This window comes from Pinus tabuliformis, chromosome Q (genome assembly GCF_031772625.1).
Source record: "Pinus tabuliformis cultivar Carrire ecotype Pingquan chromosome Q, CPIR1, whole genome shotgun sequence".
NCBI lineage: Eukaryota > Viridiplantae > Streptophyta > Pinopsida > Pinales > Pinaceae > Pinus > Pinus tabuliformis.
The window spans coordinates 116377301-116383300 of record NC_142296.1 but is presented as its reverse complement, the minus strand read 5'-3'; the positions used below and the strand labels follow the sequence as shown (position 1 = coordinate 116383300).

At 37.7% G+C, this 6000-nt stretch overlaps 1 pseudogene; it reads right to left on the bottom strand.

The window, feature by feature from the left end:
• Positions 1 to 467: 467 nt before the first annotated feature.
• Positions 468 to 6000, bottom strand: part of LOC149218511 (AAA-ATPase ASD, mitochondrial pseudogene) — a 31057-nt pseudogene continuing 25524 nt past the window's right edge.

The following is a 6000-nucleotide window of genomic DNA, read 5'->3' as shown; positions in this document are numbered from 1 at the left end:
ATTCAATAATTAATAAAAAATAGTGTAAGGCACCCTAAATCAATTTCATTTCTACTACATCTCTACATTTCATTTAGATTTTCCCATTCCATGTCCTGATTGTTCCTCAATTTATGCCTTACGGCGTTTCCTTTGCAACATTTGGTGCAAATGCTAGTATAGAAATGATGTTCGACGTATACAATCTCACACAGCACATAAACATATTCTTCTATGCGAATGAGTGGCTGAACCTCCGAACTCTTAAAATATAACTCATATTGCATCTGTCACATTTATGATATAGCATGTGACATCATTATTATTAATAATAGATTACTTAATCTTATTATTGTGCACTGCTCCATCTCACCATCATTACCTTGTTCTGTTACTTTTGTGTAGGCCCTTTGATATAATTTCTTCTGAATAATTCTGCTTTGCTACACATAAAGCAAAGATCAGTTTCTGCAAATATTTTTCTGACATTACAATTGGCATTCTTCAAACATACCCTTCAAAGCGGCACTAGTTTCTCTTTCTTTGGCCTCGCAAAGACCCTCAATTAAGTTTTCGAGGGCATTGGTGGGATGGTCAACCATCTTCATTAGATGTTCAACTACATCTGCAGGTTTCATCTGAGCAGCCTCCATCAAATCTTGGATCTCGGGAAAAAGAGCATGGTCTTCAATGGCGAGATAATTCTTGGAAAGAATCTTGAACACACCGAAAGTGAAAAATGAGAGGAGAATATGTTTGTCCATCCGACTGGACCGAACAAGTGTCGGGTCGAGCCTGTCGATGTGGTTGGTGGTGAAGACGAACAATCTCTCAATTCTGCAACACGACCACAACCCGTCTATGAAGTTTAGAACCCCTGATAGCATCACTTTCTTGTCCTCGTCTGCTTGCTCTCCTCGGGCTTCCCGGAATCAGACGACTTCTCTTTCTGTTGTTACTACTTCTTCTTCTTCTTTCAGTCTGAGAGATCAAGAGAACAATTGATATCTTCTATTACGATGATGGATTTATTTTTGGTGGAGATGAGAAGCTTTTTGAGTTATATGTTGTTCTTCACTTGGGTCAGCTCTAGGTCGTAGATGTCGTACTGGAGAATGTTAGCCATGGAGGAAATCACACTAGACTTGCTCGTTCTAGGGGGTCGTAGAGAAAATAACCCCGCTTCCATGCCTGCCCAACTTGTCTCTAATACTTCTCTCCCCTCGAGAATCTCTTTAGGTATTCCATGATCTCCTGCTTCAGTTCTGGTTCCAGAGCCAAAGTTTCAAAAGTTGAAGGATGATCGAAAAAAATGGGTGTCCACACCCTGTTCCGAAATTCATAGTCCTTGGAATTAGATTTATTGGTGTGAATCTTCTAGTAACGACTTCTAATCTCCAGTGTTTAAGCTTCTTCCATGACGTGAGGAAGATACTCATCAAATATCCTTTTCTTGTGTTTCTTGTTGAATGCATGGGGCTTCACTGAAAAAGCAATACTATATCACCTGCATTCATATTGGGGGATAAAAAATGAGGAAAAAATGAAATAATATATTGACCATATAATAAGGGGGGAAGGGCTTTTATATGTTGTATAGCAATATGTGTATTATAAAGTATTGTTTACAATACATTTTCCACGCAGAGGTAAAAAACAAGTGGGCTGGAGAAATAAAGGTTCAACAATGTTGCAGGAGGGAGAAAGAAAAAACTATGGTAATATTAGGTCTACAATAGCCTAATATTCAAACCTATGGCACTAGTATTGACATGCAATTTATGGTAATTCTAAATTCTTAAAGTAAAAGTGACATTCTCCTTTATCTTTAATTTTCATCCTTTTACTTAAATTTTTAACATTACCATGAAATGACTTAGGATGTTTGAGAGTGGCTCTAATGTTATTAGATTTCATATGGAGAAAGTAGAATTTTGATCTTACTTAAAATCCAGCAGACTTATTAGTTTTTTAGGATTTCAGGATTGGGGGGATCACCATGTTTCCATTGGATTTTTTCATGTACTACGGTATGGAACTCGTATTTAATCAAAAGAACCAACCCTCTATGTGCCTTGATGATAGTGACATTGGTTGTCAAACTCCTCTATCACGACCCGACTAAAAATGTACCTGTCACTCAAATGAAATCTTGACTTAACATGCTACGTTTTTTCTATCTTATGTGTTACATAAAATATTGTCACCATGACATTCTGCAGTCAGTGTGAGTCTATCACCACTTATACTTTCCTCCTATGCAAGTCTTAAACCTCAGCTCTTCATGTCAAGCCTTGAAAAATGAGAGAAAGCCCTTAAAAATCTCTAAAACTCTGGTTCCGCACTTTCTCTTAACATTACCTGCGGTCCCGCACCTACTGGTCATGTCCCCTGCGGACCTGCCCGCTCTGTTTTTGTGTAATGGGTGCAGACCCCTGTAAAAGTACAAAAGGCGCAAGTACATTCTTAAAAACTCACTTTGGATTATTTCTGGAAGCTTTTAGAGGGAATCTTGAGGTGGCAAGTTCGCTCCTTTGAGGTTCATGCATCCAATAAGTAAAGGAGCTAACCCCTTGATGTGAGGAGCTTATCCCTTTGAAGGAGGACTCTATCCCTTCATTGGTGGACCTGTAACTTCCTCCCTCTGCACTATAAAATGAGGCATTGGGCTAGTTACTGAGGAGGTTGAAAGCTGAATATTTTTGAGCATAAATGTTGTTTGAATTTAGACTTCCTAATTGAGATTGAGAGGAGAGATTACATATCTTTTGATCTTATTGGGAAGAGTGTGAAGCTTGTCAAAGTAGAGGAGATTCTTGCGTGGACCCTGGGAGGAGCTTGTACAACATCAAGGCACAAAAGGTTGTAAAGTTCTTCTTTGTTCAAAGTTAATACAATCAAGTTTATTTTTCTCAATAAGCTGTCCTCTATAGTTTATTTCATGGATTCCTTGATCACCATGATGAATATGATTTATTATATTGGCTATGTAGGTGTTATTTGATGTGTGCTTGTTTGTGTTTGCAGGTTCTTAAAAGGAAACTCATTCGGATGGTCGAAGCGTGGCTGCCACAAACTAGCGTTGGACTTAAGGTAGGGTCTAAAACACCTCTTGGTTTTTATTTATAAATCGCAATATTTAGAGAAAGGTAGATTTGCTTGATCTGCTTGTCGCTAGATATCAGTTGATACTAGGGAGATCAGTCTTGTCCGCAAGAACGATTTATTCGGCTGACAAAATGGTGACCATACTGGGGACTTGAATTTTGGTTTTTTTCCTTTACTTTTACTTTGACTTGAGAAACTTTTTCTCTGTTTCTGGTTTTTTCTTGATGTGTGTGGGATTGGGTAGTTTTTTAGATTCTGAATTGTTTTTTGTTTTCACGCTTTTGAAAGAGGACCGCACGTTCTGTTTGTAACACAGTGCGAACATCTCTGCACTGTTGCTTTACTACATAGAGTGGTACCGCATCTGGTTATATCGAAGGCCTGCAGACCCTGTCAAATTTTTGAAAAACCTAAAATCTTTTCATCCAGTTAAACTTATGATTTTTTTTATGTTTTTTAGCCTCTGCCCAGATCTGCATGTGTCTTGTCAGAAACTTCTTATAGGTGAGTTCCATTGGCATTTTGGTTTTAGGTGATTTTCTAGAAGTTTTGCGTGCGTGGTTTGATTTTCGTTTGGTCTTTGTAGTAACTCAGAGATTAGAAGCTTAAGAAACCTTAGATTACCCTGGTCTTTTTGGTCTTCTTGATGAGTTTGACCGATTTGTGAAATCTGCCTTTGGTGAGAAATAGATCTCGTTTTCTGTTTGCAAAGCTTTGAAAGAACTTGTTTGAATGTTTTGAATTTCATTTTTAAAAAGAAAACATAGCCGGATGTTTTTTGATTAATTTGTTATTCTGAACAAATTACTCCTTAGTTTGCCGAATAACTAAGTAAAACGTCCTCAAAAAGAAATTTTTTAAGCTTTTGCTTCAATTAGGTTTTTAGAAGTTGTAGATCTCAAGATTAGATTTTTCATAGTTTTGAGTGTTTTCTAGAAATTTTAAAATCCCTTTTGAAAAGAAATTGTTTTTTGTAGTTTTTGAGTGTTGAAAAGAAAGGGATATTTTTCGTGAGCATAATTAGTAGTCTCGTTTATGAGTTTATTGAAAAAGACAAAACATATTTTCTTTTCATTTATATGTTGAAGAAAGATTTGTTTTCAAAGAAGTGGCATTCTCAACTCTTTATTTAGCTAGAAATTCATTGAAGAAAAGGAATTGTTTATCATCTTAGGTGCATTTTTAGTGTTTTGGAGTCGAGTCTTCACACCATAAAGTTTCATCACCATACCTTTTGACTTAAGAAACAACCATAAAAATAACGCTTAAAGTAAAATCTATCTAGCAATCTTTTTATTTCTAGGGCTCTTTATCACCAACATAGCTTAGGCTAGTATCTTGGAGTAGGGAGTAATTAACTCTCCAAGATAGTTAAAACAAACAAGTAGTTATATCTTGCGGTAGGAGATAAATTCCAATTGTTACATCTATGCTCTGGGAAGCTCCTCTTAAAGGAGTCAAGCACGAGATCATATCTGAACCAGTGGGGTAATCAATCCTTCCTCATTGGGAACGATAGAAGATATACATGTATTAAAAACGGTAAACCTCGGACTGACCATTGTCAAGGATCCTAGGGTCACTTGTTGGTAAACCTTGGATTATGTCAAGGAGCCTTCAAGGGGATTGAGCTTTGTTACTCTGCCCTTGCGTGTGTGTCGGATCACAGACTATTCCCCCAGGTATATTTGTTTCTGTTGGTAACCATAGTGACCATAATCTATAGGATTCTTTCCTAAGGTGACGGTGGAGGGAAGATCCCACTGTACCTGGAGCAGACATCGACTATACTCACTTGGACTCTCTTGCGGGTTCTTGTCACTCGAGACGGTTTAGTGAAGAAACTCGTGCCAGTTTGTTTCATTAAGCAGGTTTTCGGGGTAACTGTTCCAATTGCCCTTTCTGTATTGAATTCTGCGACGTTGGATTTCATCACCAACTAGTGTTTTCATTATGGAAAGTTACTATTTGTGTGTGGTTTTAACTCCTAGATTTTTTAGGCATGTGTTTCAAATTGTTTGGTTCTTTAGAGACTTTAGGTGGTTTTATTGAGATTTTTCTTTGTTTGCGTGTGAAGTAATTAAAATATTTAATCGTGGCTGAATTACCGAGACAATCCCGCAGACTTCGGGGGCAACCTCCCGAGTATTCACCAAGCCAGCTTGAAGGGCTATGAGCTCTTGTAACTCCTAGTGATAGTAGAGTTGGGTCACCGGAAGAAAGAGAATCTTCTTTTGTTGTTCATCCTGATTATCAAGCTCAAGAAACAGAGTATATTTCCGAACCAATTTCATTTTCCGAAGTTACTGGTAGTGTTTATTCTACTAGTGAATTAGCTAAAGAACCTAAAATTTCTGAGCCTGAAACTGAACGTGCTACTACTCCATCTTCAGGATTTGCTTCTCCATCTTCTAGTGGTCCTGGTTCACCCAGGGTAGGAAGGATCATTACCCAAAATCTTCCTTTTGGAGTCATTGCTATTGAAGAACTTGTTAATCTGGAAGAAGGTATAACTATCCTTGAAAATCAACCAACTTTAGAACATAGGGAGCGTGAATCAATTTTCTACTGTTCACCTAGGAGGGACGCTTGGTATCTTTCATTGACCAACTTTTTAGAAAATCCAGGTCTCAGTTTTTCACTACCTCGAGTTCCTTTTCATCCAACACCTAGAGGTTATTATCCTCCTTTGAATATGTCGAGACAGTCATCCATGTTTTCCCAATCACCGGAAACATTTTTGTATGGTGGTCCTTCTGTTCCTTCTGGGTATCAGTCACACACTGGTACATTTTCAGGAGCATCTCCTCAACCTATATAACATGGGTTATCAACTGGTAATAACGGAACTAAACCGTTGAGTTTAGAAGAATTTCTTATGATGTCTAGTATTATTCCAAATCCGCATCCTCA